Consider the following 13,918-nt stretch of genomic DNA (forward strand, 5'->3'; position numbering starts at 1 on the left):
ATACTTAATTAAAATATCCATTTCATTTTATTCAATGAAATAATAACAAGACCTTATTGAATCACAACTTTCAGGATAGGCAAATTATTTGGCATACACAGGGTATCACATGAAACAATTGACCTGAAATTCCATTACATAAATTGTTACAAGGATGAGGAAAGAAAACTCATCTATGATCAGGTTTTTAAATAGAATGTACATATCATAATACTCCAATCATAATGACAAAATACATACTTGAAAAAAAGCACACCTCTGAGTAGAATAAACACGTCAATTGAACTAATTAAAATGCACAAAAACTTGTATGGAAAATGACATTACTAAGAATAACTTGGCAGGTCATTAAAGTTAATCAGTTTACAATATGGAAAACGTCAGTCTTTTGGGTATAATTAAACTTAAGAATTACAAAATCATTGCATTACGTGGAAGTATTAATGTGCCTTTAATTTGCACATAACGCAGAACTCTTACATTGACTACCTATTACAAATGTACAACTTACTGAACAGTCAGAAAGAAAATGTTCGCTTAGTTAATCCTATCGAATGCTTCCCTCGATTATTGTGCAAAAATGCAGTCCCTTTTATTAGAAATTATTCATATAGTTAAAAGAAATATATTTTTCCAAGCAAAAATAAAAAGGCAAACTTTAAGATGCTCGTTGGCGACATAATACACATTAACATATGCCTGGAAGATACCTACCCAGGATAATTTTGCCGTGCATAACATAATCATATATATTTACTTTCGAATCACACCTCATCTTTTGACCCAACATAAGATACAGTCTTCCCCGTCATTTTTATTTGATCTAGTATTGCACTATGTGGTAAGTCGGAGTGAACAAAAACCTGCTGGCTGGCAAGGTTTATTTCCACTTTGTCAACACCTTGACCTTAAAGTAAACAGTATCACATTAAATTATAGGTTACTAGACAATGAAAAAGTTCATTTGTAAAAATTTAAGTTAGCTTATAAACCTTTTAATTTTCCTAGAACTCTTTCAACTGCACCAGAACACCCCTCGCACGTCATTGCTACATTAAACTCGTGAACCTAAAAAACGAACAAAATGTAGACAACCAGAAATTTCTCAATAGAGAACCGAATACATCACAAAACTCATAAAATCATTTCATCTCAATCTTCAAGTACACTTTGATGATCATTACTCACTCCTGGCCCATCGTTGAACTTACGTACCTGACGTGGCATCTTGGATACTATATCTGTAACGATTAAAATCACTTAGAAATCTTCTAGCATATGTAAAATGGATCAAAGAAATTACTTTCCGAATGAAATATAGCAAAAGGTCACGTTAATCTGCAGTTCGCAATAACTCAACTAGCGGCTTTGGCGACCTAGCGAAGTTAGCTCTCAAATTGTGATATGATATATCGATTTAAACGATTCATGAGTTTTGGCGATTCGATGGCAAGAATTTGAAATCATAAAAGTGCTCAGCAGACAAGAAATTTCTTTTTAGTGAATGAAGAAATTCATATTCCCCCTATTTTAAGCGTCATATTCTACAGTTTGTTATCTTGAATGTTGAGTAGTTTTCTCCGAAATACTGGAAATACTTACTATGGTGAGTTAATAACAATGTTCACTTTATAAATTACATTTTAGGACTACTGAATGGACTTAACTGAACTTGGCCCACGACGAGCTAGCCCACGACTATCCACCGGCCGTTGGAGCTCTGGATTTTTCAGTCATACCAACGTAAATATTTATGCAAGACATAACTATGTAAATCCCCTAAACCATTGCAATAATCCGACTACAACGGACACACTAAAATCAGTGATACTCCCTGTAACCACTTGCAATTGTAAGACCGGGATGAATTATGTAGTAAACGATATAGGGCCCTAGAAAGAACTCTACACTGAAGTTAGCCCAAGCGGGAAGTCGTCTTTCATAGCAAAAACTATGAGGTCCTAACGAAAACGTTTTCGACAATATCTGCTGAACTAGAAAAGTAATTTTCCTGAAAATCACCAAAAACACTCGGCAATCCCTGCTCTATCACGGCAAAGGCATAAAACCCACATCCATAGGCTAATGTAGCATCCAGGGCCCAGTGCAGTCCAAAGGGTCGCCCTTTCATACCAAAAACAAGAAATTACTTAACAATATCTACTAAACTAGAACATTTATTTCTCTAAATTTCACAATACACATTAGGCTACACATGTACTTCAAGCAGTCTTTCGCTTACCCCATGCTCCTGGCCTAGTTTAGTAACCAGGGCCATATTACCTCACCTCGGTCGTCATCTCACACGAAAAAACACAAAGTACTTCACAATATCTCCTAAACTAGAACATTTTTTTCTCCAAATTTCACAATACACATTAGGCTACACATGTACTTCAAGCAGTCTTTCGCTTACCCCATGCTCCTGGCCTAGTTTAGTAACCAGGGCCATATAACCTCACCTCGGTCGTAATCTCACACGAAAAAACAAAAAGTACTTCACAATATCTCCTAAACTAGAACATTTTTTTCTCTAATTTTCACCATACACCCTAGGCAACACATGTACTTTAAGCAGTCTTTCGCTTACCCCATGCTCCTGGCCTAGTTTAGTAACCAGGGCCCAATAACCTCACATCGGTCGTCATCTCACACGAGAAAACACAAAGTACTTCACAATATCTCCTAAACTAGAACATTTTTTTCTCTAATTTTCACAATACACATTAGGCTACACATGTACTTTAAGCAGTCTTTCGCTTACCCCATGCTCCTGGCCTAGTTTAGTAACCAGGGCCATATAACCTCACCTCGGTCGTAATCTCACACTAAAAAACAAAAAGTACTTCACAATATCTCCTAAACTAGAACATTTTTTTCTCTAATATTCACAATACACCATAGGCTACACATGTTCTTTCAGCAGTCTTTCGCTTACCCCATGCTCCTGGGCTACTTTAGTAACCAGGGCCCAATTACCTCACCCCGGTCGTCATCTCACACGTGAAAACACAAAGTACTTCAGAATATCTCCTAAACTAGAACATTTTTTTCTCTAATTTTCACCATACACCCTAGGCTACACCAATGCTTCAAGCAGTCTTTCGCTTACCCCATGCTCCTGGCCTAGTTTAGTAGCCAGGGCCGATTAAAAGTGACTACGACACGACACTGAACTTGGCCCACGGCAAAGGGTTATCTCAGCTGATTTTCTAAGAATTTAAAAATATCTCCTTTACTAGAACATTTTTTTCTCTAATTTTCACCATACACCCTAAGCTAAACATGTACTTCAAGCAGTCTTTCGCTTACCCCAGGCTCCTCGCCTAGTTTAGTAACCAGGGCCCAATTACCTCACCTCAGTCGTCATCTCACACGAAAAAACAAAAAGTACTTCACAATATCTCCTAAACTAGAACATTTTTTTCTCTAATATTCACAATACACCATAGGCTACACATGTTCTTTCAGCAGTCTTTCGCTTACCCCATGCTCCTGGGCTACTTTAGTAACCAGGGCCCAATTACCTCACCCCGGTCGTCATCTCACACGTGAAAACACAAAGTACTTCAGAATATCTCCTAAACTAGAACATTTTTTTCTCTAATTTTCACCATACACCCTAGGCTACACCAATGCTTCAAGCAGTCTTTCGCTTACCCCATGCTCCTGGCCTAGTTTAGTAGCCAGGGCCGATTAAAAGTGACTACGACACGACACTGAACTTGGCCCACGGCAAAGGGTTATCTCAGCTGATTTTCTAAGAATTTAAAAATATCTCCTTAACTAGAACATTTTTTTCTCTAATTTTCACCATACACCCTAAGCTAAACATGTACTTCAAGCAGTCTTTCGCTTACCCCATGCTCCTGGCCTAGTTTAGTAACCAGGGCCCAATTACCTCACCTCAGTCGTCATCTCACACGAAAAAACACAAAGTACTTCACAATATCTCCTAAACTAGAACATTTTTTTCTCCAAATTTCACAATACACATTAGGCTACACATGTACTTCAAGCAGTCTTTCGCTTACCCCATGCTCCTGCCCTAGTTTAGTAACAAGGGCCCAATAACCTCACATCGGTCGTCATCTCACACGAGAAAACACAAAGTACTTCACAATATCTCCTAAACTAGAACATTTTTTTCTCTAATTTTCACAATACACATTAGGCTACACATGTACTTTCAGCAGTCTTTCGCTTACCCCATGCTCCTGGCCTAGTTTAGTAGCCAGGGCCGATTAAAAGTGACTACGACACGACACTGAACTTGGCCCACGGCAAAGGGTTATCTCGGCTGATTTTCTAAGAATTTCAAAATATCTCCTTAAGTGGAACATTTTTTTCTCTAATTTTCACCATACACCCTGAGCTACACAAGTACTTCAAGCAGTCTTTCGCTTACGCCATGCTCCTGGCCTAGTTTAGTAACCAGGGCCAATAACCTCACCTCGGTCGTCATCTCTTACGAAAAAACACGAAGTACTTCGGAATATCTCCTAAACTAGAACATTTTTTTCTATAACTTTCACAATACACCCTAGGCTATACATGTACTTTCAGCAGTCTTTCGCTTACCCCATGCTCCTGGCCTAGTTTAGTAGCCAGGGCCGATTAAAAGTGACTACGACACGACACTGAACTTGGCCCACGGCAAAGGGTTATCTCAGCTGATTTTCTAAGAATTTCAAAATATCTCCTTAACTAGAACATTTTTTTCTCTAATTTTCACCATACACCCTAAGCTACACATGTAATTCAAAGCAGTCTTTCGCTTACCCCATGCTCCTGGCCTAGTTTAGTAACCAGGGCCCAATAACCTCACATCGGTCGTCATCTCACACGAGAAAACACAAAGTACTTCACAATATCTCCTAAACTAGAACATTTTTTTCTCCAAATTTCACAATACACATTAGGCTACACATGTACTTCAAGCAGTCTTTCGCTTACCCCATGCTCCTGGCCTAGTTTAGTAACCAGGGCCATATAACCTCACCTCGGTCGTAATCTCACACGAAAAAACAAAAAGTACTTCACAATATCTCCTAAACTAGAACATTTTTTTCTCTAATTTTCACCATACACCCTAGGCAACACATGTACTTTAAGCAGTCTTTCGCTTACCCCATGCTCCTGGCCTAGTTTAGTAACCAGGGCCCAATAACCTCACATCGGTCGTCATCTCACACGAGAAAACACAAAGTACTTCACAATATCTCCTAAACTAGAACATTTTTTTCTCTAATTTTCACAATACACATTAGGCTACACATGTACTTTAAGCAGTCTTTCGCTTACCCCATGCTCCTGGCCTAGTTTAGTAACCAGGGCCATATAACCTCACCTCGGTCGTAATCTCACACTAAAAAACAAAAAGTACTTCACAATATCTCCTAAACTAGAACATTTTTTTCTCTAATATTCACAATACACCATAGGCTACACATGTTCTTTCAGCAGTCTTTCGCTTACCCCATGCTCCTGGGCTACTTTAGTAACCAAGGCCCAATTACCTCACCCCGGTCGTCATCTCACACGTGAAAACACAAAGTACTTCAGAATATCTCCTAAACTAGAACATTTTTTTCTCTAATTTTCACCATACACCCTAGGCTACACCAATGCTTCAAGCAGTCTTTCGCTTACCCCATGCTCCTGGCCTAGTTTAGTAGCCAGGGCCGATTAAAAGTGACTACGACACGACACTGAACTTGGCCCACGGCAAAGGGTTATCTCAGCTGATTTTCTAAGAATTTAAAAATATCTCCTTAACTAGAACATTTTTTTCTCTAATTTTCACCATACACCCTAAGCTACACATGTAATTCAAAGCAGTCTTTCGCTTACCCCATGCTCCTGGCTTAGTTTAGTAACCAGGGCCCAATTACCTCACCCCGGTCGTCATCTCACACGTGAAAACACAAAGTACTTCAGAATATCTCCTAAACTAGAACATTTTTTTCTCTAATTTTCACCATACACCCTAGGCTACACAAGTACTTCAAGCAGTCTTTCGCTTACCCCATGCTCCTGGCCTAGTTTAGTAGCCAGGGCCGATTAAAAGTGACTACGACACGACACTGAACTTGGCCCACGGCAAAGGGTTATCTCAGCTGATTTTCTAAGAATTTCAAAATATCTCCTTAACTAGAACATTTTTTTCTCTAATTTTCACCATACACCCTAAGCTACACATGTAAATCAAAGCAGTCTTTCGCTTACCACATGCTCCTGGCCTAGTTTAGTAACCAGGGCCCAATAACCTCACATCGGTCGTCATCTCACACGAGAAAACACAAAGTACTTCACAATATCTCCTAAACTAGAACATTTTTTTCTCTAATTTTCACAATACACATTAGGCTACACATGTACTTCAAGCAGTCTTTCGCTTACCCCATGCTCCTGGCCTAGTTTAGTAGCCAGGGCCGATTAAAAGTGACTACGACACGACACTGAACTTGGCCCACGGCAAAGGGTTATCTCAGCTGATTTTCTAAGAATTTCAAAATATCTCCTTAACTAGAACATTTTTTTCTCTAATTTTCACCATACACCCTAAGCTAAACATGTACTTCAAGCAGTCTTTCGCTTACCCCATGCTCCTGGCCTAGTTTAGTAACCAGGGCCCAATTACCTCACCCCGGTCGTCATCTCACACGTGAAAACACAAAGTACTTCAGAATATCTCCTAAACTAGAACATTTTTTTCTCTAATTTTCACCATACACCCTAGGCTACACCAATGCTTCAAGCAGTCTTTCGCTTACCCCATGCTCCTGGCCTAGTTTAGTAGCCAGGGCCGATTAAAAGTGACTACGACACGACACTGAACTTGGCCCACGGCAAAGGGTTATCTCAGCTGATTTTCTAAGAATTTAAAAATATCTCCTTTACTAGAACATTTTTTTCTCTAATTTTCACCATACACCCTAAGCTACACATGTAATTCAAAGCAGTCTTTCGCTTACCCCATGCTCCTGGCTTAGTTTAGTAACCAGGGCCCAATTACCTCACCTCAGTCGTCATCTCACACGAAAAAACACAAAGTACTTCACAATATCTCCTAAACTAGAACATTTTTTTCTCTAATATTCACAATACACCATAGGCTACACATGTTCTTTCAGCAGTCTTTCGCTTACCCCATGCTCCTGGGCTACTTTAGTAACCAGGGCCCAATTACCTCACCCCGGTCGTCATCTCACACGTGAAAACACAAAGTACTTCAGAATATCTCCTAAACTAGAACATTTTTTTCTCTAATTTTCACCATACACCCTAGGCTACACAAGTACTTCAAGCAGTCTTTCGCTTACCCCATGCTCCTGGCCTAGTTTAGTAGCCAGGGCCGATTAAAAGTGACTACGACACGACACTGAACTTGGCCCACGGCAAAGGGTTATCTCAGCTGATTTTCTAAGAATTTAAAAATATCTCCTTAACTAGAACATTTTTTTCTCTAATTTTCACCATACACCCTAAGCTAAACATGTACTTCAAGCAGTCTTTCGCTTACCCCATGCTCCTCGCCTAGTTTAGTAACCAGGGCCCAATAACCTCACATCGGTCGTCATCTCACACGAGAAAACACAAAGTACTTCCCAATATCTCCTAAACTAGAACATTGTTTTCTCTAATTTTCACCATACACCCTAGGCTATACATGTACTTTCAGCAGTCTTTCGCTTACCCCATGCTCCTGGCCTAGTTTAGTAGCCAGGGCCGATTAAAAGTGACTACGACACGACACTGAACTTGGCCCACGGCAAAGGGTTATCTCAGCTGATTTTCTAAGAATTTCAAAATATCTCCTTAACTAGAACATTTTTTTCTCTAATTTTCACCATACACCCTAAGCTACACATGTAAATCAAAGCAGTCTTTCGCTTACCCCATGCTCCTGGCCTAGTTTAGTAACCAGGGCCCAATAACCTCACATCGGTCGTCATCTCACACGAGAAAACACAAAGTACTTCACAATATCTCCTAAGCTAGAACATTTTTTTCTCCAAATTTCACAATACACATTAGGCTACACATGTACTTCAAGCAGTCTTTCGCTTACCCCATGCTCCTGGCCTAGTTTAGTAGCCAGGGCCGATTAAAAGTGACTACGACACGACACTGAACTTGGCCCACGGCAAAGGGTTATCTCAGCTGATTTTCTAAGAATTTCAAAATATCTCCTTAACTAGAACATTTTTTTCTCTAATTTTCACCATACACCCTAAGCTAAACATGTACTTCAAGCAGTCTTTCGCTTACCCCATGCTCCTCGCCTAGTTTAGTAACCAGGGCCCAATAACCTCACATCGGTCGTCATCTCACACGAGAAAACACAAAGTACTTCCCAATATCTCCTAAACTAGAACATTGTTTTCTCTAATTTTCACCATACACCCTAGGCTATACATGTACTTTCAGCAGTCTTTCGCTTACCCCATGCTCCTGGCCTAGTTTAGTAGCCAGGGCCGATTAAAAGTGACTACGACACGACACTGAACTTGGCCCACGGCAAAGGGTTATCTCAGCTGATTTTCTAAGAATTTCAAAATATCTCCTTAACTAGAACATTTTTTTCCTAATTTTCACCATACACCCTAAGCTACACATGTAAATCAAAGCAGTCTTTCGCTTACCCCATGCTCCTGGCCTAGTTTAGTAACCAGGGCCCAATAACCTCACATCGGTCGTCATCTCACACGAGAAAACACAAAGTACTTCACAATATCTCCTAAACTAGAACATTTTTTTCTCTAATTTTCACAATACACATTAGGCTACACATGTACTTCAAGCAGTCTTTCGCTTACCCCATGCTCCTGGCCTAGTTTAGTAGCCAGGGCCGATTAAAAGTGACTACGACACGACACTGAACTTGGCCCACGGCAAAGGGTTATCTCAGCTGATTTTCTAAGAATTTAAAAATATCTCCTTTACTAGAACATTTTTTTCTCTAATTTTCACCATACACCCTAAGCTAAACATGTACTTCAAGCAGTCTTTCGCTTACCCCATGCTCCTGGCCTAGTTTAGTAACCAGGGCCCAATTACCTCACCTCAGTCGTCATCTCACACGAAAAAACACAAAGTACTTCACAATATCTCCTAAACTAGAACATATTTTTCTCCAAATTTCACAATACATATTAGGCTACACATGTACTTCAAGCAGTCTTTCGCTTACCCCATGCTCCTGCCCTAGTTTAGTAACAAGGGCCCAATAACCTCACATCGGTCGTCATCTCACACGAGAAAACACAAAGTACTTCACAATATCTCCTAAACTAGAACATTTTTTTCTCTAATTTTCACAATACACATTAGGCTACACATGTACTTTCAGCAGTCTTTCGCTTACCCCATGCTCCTGGCCTAGTTTAGTAGCCAGGGCCGATTAAAAGTGACTACGACACGACACTGAACTTGGCCCACGGCAAAGGGTTATCTCGGCTGATTTTCTAAGAATTTCAAAATATCTCCTTAAGTGGAACATTTTTTTCTCTAATTTTCACCATACACCCTGAGCTACACAAGTACTTCAAGCAGTCTTTCGCTTACGCCATGCTCCTGGCCTAGTTTAGTAACCAGGGCCCAATAACCTCACCTCGGTCGTCATCTCTTACGAAAAAACACGAAGTACTTCGGAATATCTCCTAAACTAGAACATTTTTTTCTATAACTTTCACAATACACCCTAGGCTATACATGTACTTTCAGCAGTCTTTCGCTTACCCCATGCTCCTGGCCTAGTTTAGTAGCCAGGGCCGATTAAAAGTGACTACGACACGACACTGAACTTGGCCCACGGCAAAGGGTTATCTCAGCTGATTTTCTAAGAATTTCAAAATATCTCCTTAACTAGAACATTTTTTTCTCTAATTTTCACCATACACCCTAAGCTACACATGTAAATCAAAGCAGTCTTTCGCTTACCCCATGCTCCTGGCCTAGTTTAGTAGCCAGGGCCGATTAAAAGTGACTACGACACGACACTGAACTTGGCCCATGGAGATATTTTTTTTTATAGTTTGTTCTTTTATGCACTCAATATTATCTGAAATACGACCGTTTTTTTCTTCTTTTCAGTGTCACATAGTAGACCAATGTTTTAATGGAAACACACCAAGTCAGCAATCTGTTTCCTAATTCATTACTTACAGGTTCTTTTTCATTTTAGCACCATATTCCGGTCACAGATTCCTCACTTTCACACTTCCTCCTGATTCTTCACTTCTCTCCATTTTCTTTCTCTGATGTCTTGAGCTGCGAAGATGGGATTGAATGAAAAGGTCTTAGAAGGTATGTATGGATAACCTTTTTTTGTATTATTAGTAGTGTTCATTTATACATCACGGTTTTAGTTTATCTGCAAGTTATTCCACATCACCCGAAGAGGTTACTCGCTAGATGCGTTTCTCTTTGTGCTTGGAGAAGAAACGAGCGAAAAAGAGATCCCCGGGAGGCATATGAGAAACCGCTCGCTCTTTCCCTTAATTAAAAAGGGAGCATCTCCCGAAACCTACGGTAAAACAGAGGAATTTTATCAACATTTTTTTTCGTTTTTTAGCGTTACGAAATCCTTTAACATTTTAGTGGCATGAAATTGCCGTGTTTTAAATAAGCATATTTAATTTTCCCAAGTCATTCCGTCACCCGCTTCTTCAGATAGACGGAATTGACCGCAGATCCTATATCATCATTGCCGCCTCCCTTTTCCTATTTTTTAATTATTCCTACGCTATCTCTTGAGATGCTTTCCGTCCCCCGCTTCTTCAGATAGACGGAATGCACTTCAGTTACTATAAAATCATTGCTATTTCTCTTTTCCTATTTTTATTGGTTCCTACGCTATCTTTTCTGAGGCTTTCCGTCCCCCGCTTCTTCAGATAGACGGAAAGCACCTCAGTGCTTGTGATAGTAGGTTAACGTATAAACTATTGGTTAACCTTTGTATTGGAGGAAATTCAACCAAATATAATCGCCGGTCAACTTGTAAGATGCGTTCAAAGCTAAGACGATGTACAACCAAGGGATAGCCACAAGGCCAATTAATTAGCTGTTTGCCATATCTAGTGATTGAATATCTAATGTTATCCATTTAGTGCACAGTATACACGACCAAGCCATATTTTCGTAATCGGAAGCGGTGGCAGTTTTATCTACGCAATAAAGGTGATACCATCGGGAACACACATCGCACGCGACCCACGTTGTACTTCCTCGGATTTTACCCCGATCGCACAAAGGGCATATTTCGTTAACTTTACGGAGGGATTGTAATATATTTGTTTTTATTTGGTTCCGGTACTCGTCGGCATCAAACTTTTGTTCTGTTCCCATATTTTTCGCTATCTGATTAATGAAATAACACGTATGCACCCCACAGTTATAGCCATCTCTCTGTTTGCCGAATGGCACTCTTATTGCTCTCAGTTTACTTGGACATATTTTTTCCTTACTTAACGTATTCCGCTTCTTTAAGAAAGTCGTGAATAAATTGTAATGCCTGGCATAATCCATATCCGTGCTGCCCAATGGATCGAAATAACTGAATAAAAACTGCCGGAAGTTTACCACGAATAGGCACCAGTGATTTTGATCTTTATTGAACGGCATTAATATAATTTTCCCTTTGAATTTAAGCTTGGCGACTAAACTCTCGGACGTGAAGTTCCCTCGTAGGGCATAACTAGAATTTTCGCAAGGGATATAAATAATATCCCTTTCGTTTTTTTCAAGAACTACGGTGGCGAAGATATCTATAATGAAATTACAAAGCCATTGCTTTGGGGACAGCGATAGGAAGTCTTCCAAGTACACGCGGGTATCTTTGCCTACGTATCCTAAAACGTATGACCTTCCTAATTCCGAACAGTTATCGAAGTAACTATTGTCAGAAACTATGCCATTTTCATGGAAAGTAAGAGGCCGATGATTTATGGCTACCCTGTCACCCTTCTTAACCCAATAACTGGAATCACTTGCCTCCTCCATTGGTCCCCCATTATCTACAAAGATTTCGGGCTGCTTCACGGTCTCCACTTTGAAATCAGTAATCCCTTCTCCAGTAAAAGAAGTTACCCTTAATTTTCCTGTTCTTCGTTTCCGTTTTCCCCAAGGCTCCTCCGCCATAAAATTATCGATACTTTCAAATTTACTGGCCTTGCGGCGTTTACTTTGTGCGGGGGGGATTTGTAAAAAAACTTCCTTTGTTCGAGAGAAGACATGGGGTTGGATTGCCCTCAAAAATCTACCGCACGGCAAATGTAAATTATAATCCAGAATCGTGTTTTTCACGATTCCGAACCACCTTTCCACGCTTGCGTTACTATATCGTGGTCCAAATGAAGATAATTCATCTCTGCCCTTCAAAATATTCGACCAAAGAGGTACAAACGGTAGGAAATGCTTCAAAAAAGTAGATAAAAATTTAGGGCTGAAAAAGGGATTTGGATCCCCACAGCACTCAACGCTTGCATTTTCCGCAATGGCAGTGAAAAGGAGATAAAAAGGACTACTGTTATATAGGCTGCTTTTACGGACCCGAGGAATGGAAAAATCTTTCCTGATAACGGTTGAAGGAGTCACTGAGCTCTGCGTAACCATCTCTTGGATTTCACACACAGCTGCATCCACCGCCTCGCCACGCCTCTCGCATTTCAATATAATGGAGAAATTTTTAAAAATATTTTCCAAGACGCTCATGGAATTTGACGTAACCATTAAGCCAATTACAGCTGCCAAGAATTTCCTGATTTTTTTTTTGGAATAAGCCTTCGCAAGATGTCGCGCCACTAAATGCATGAAATGAGCGCAGCAGATGAATACGGGAACTTCAATTTTGGCATCCGTCTTACCAATCAACATAGCATAACAATCATACAAATACTGAGAGAGGGTGCAACGTGACCAAACCAAAATTACAGCATTAATAATGGCAAAACTGAAATCACACACGATGCCATTAAATAAAGGTGAATTTACTTTTGTGACGGAGCTAGCGAAATGACGGAACTGAAATAGAAAGTTGGCTATCGCATTGACATTGTGCCTATCGCTAATTAGCTCCAAAATGGGAACAATTACATTTCCTATATTAACAACTCCTGCGTAGTAAAGAACGCGTTTTTGAAAACCAGGAAGGCGTTTCACGACAGACCCCGTTGCATCTAGGTGGAGATATGGTCGGCTTCCTTTCGACAAGGAAGCCACGAGGCGAACTTGCTTCGTTGAAAAACAGTATACTGTTAAAGGGAGTCCTAAGAATTGAATGTATCTCTCCTCATCATTTTTTTCTGCCATAAACATTTGAATTAAATCATGTACGGGATTACTGCTGAAATCCTTTTCGGCTTTGCTCTCCATACGCGCGCGTTGTAGAACATTTAGAGAATACAAGCCTTGCAAATTCCCACTTTCCAAAGAACCCTCTTCTGAAGATAAAACCGCTCTACTTCGGAAAACAGATGGCTTCTCTTTCTTTAGAATTACTTTTGCAGCATCTCTATCTGATCCACGAAGAGGACGACAAAATTTTTCGGTGCCATGTTTCTCTTGGCCCTTGCTGAAAACTCTTAAGAACACCTCACTACTATCATTTATACTTGGATCGTCTACCATTATATTAAAGACCTTGCACTCATTATGCTTGCAATACGCCCGAATCACAATACTACCGTTGCCTCCTCGGACGCGATAGTCTCGGACAAGAAGAACACAGCGCGAATTAATCGCAAAGAACTTTCTACTTAGCACATTAGTCCATTTCCCTTTAACAAATTTTCCTTGCACAAATATTTCCTCCCACTCCTGACGGGAAAAATGAAACTGCCCTTCAAATACCCCTCCCGGTATCCAATTGCTCCCTATTCTCATGCTTTTCCCCGCTGTAACTGAACTTTCGTCT

At 40.1% G+C, this 13,918-nt stretch overlaps 1 long non-coding RNA gene across 1 annotated transcript in view; it reads left to right on the forward strand.

The window, feature by feature from the left end:
* Window positions 1–1,251: 1,251 nt before the first annotated feature.
* The window catches only part of LOC139697723 (uncharacterized), a 30,124-nt gene continuing 17,457 nt past the window's right edge, over window positions 1,252–13,918 (forward strand). The window contains exon 1 of the long non-coding RNA XR_011702813.1: window positions 1,252–1,606. This is a non-coding gene — a long non-coding RNA (uncharacterized lncRNA). The remainder of the gene's footprint in view (window positions 1,607–13,918) is intronic.

The sequence above is a fragment of the Hetaerina americana genome, unplaced genomic scaffold, assembly GCF_022747635.1.
Source record: "Hetaerina americana unplaced genomic scaffold, ioHetAmer1.1.p SCAF_8, whole genome shotgun sequence".
NCBI classification, from domain to species: domain Eukaryota; kingdom Metazoa; phylum Arthropoda; class Insecta; order Odonata; family Calopterygidae; genus Hetaerina; species Hetaerina americana.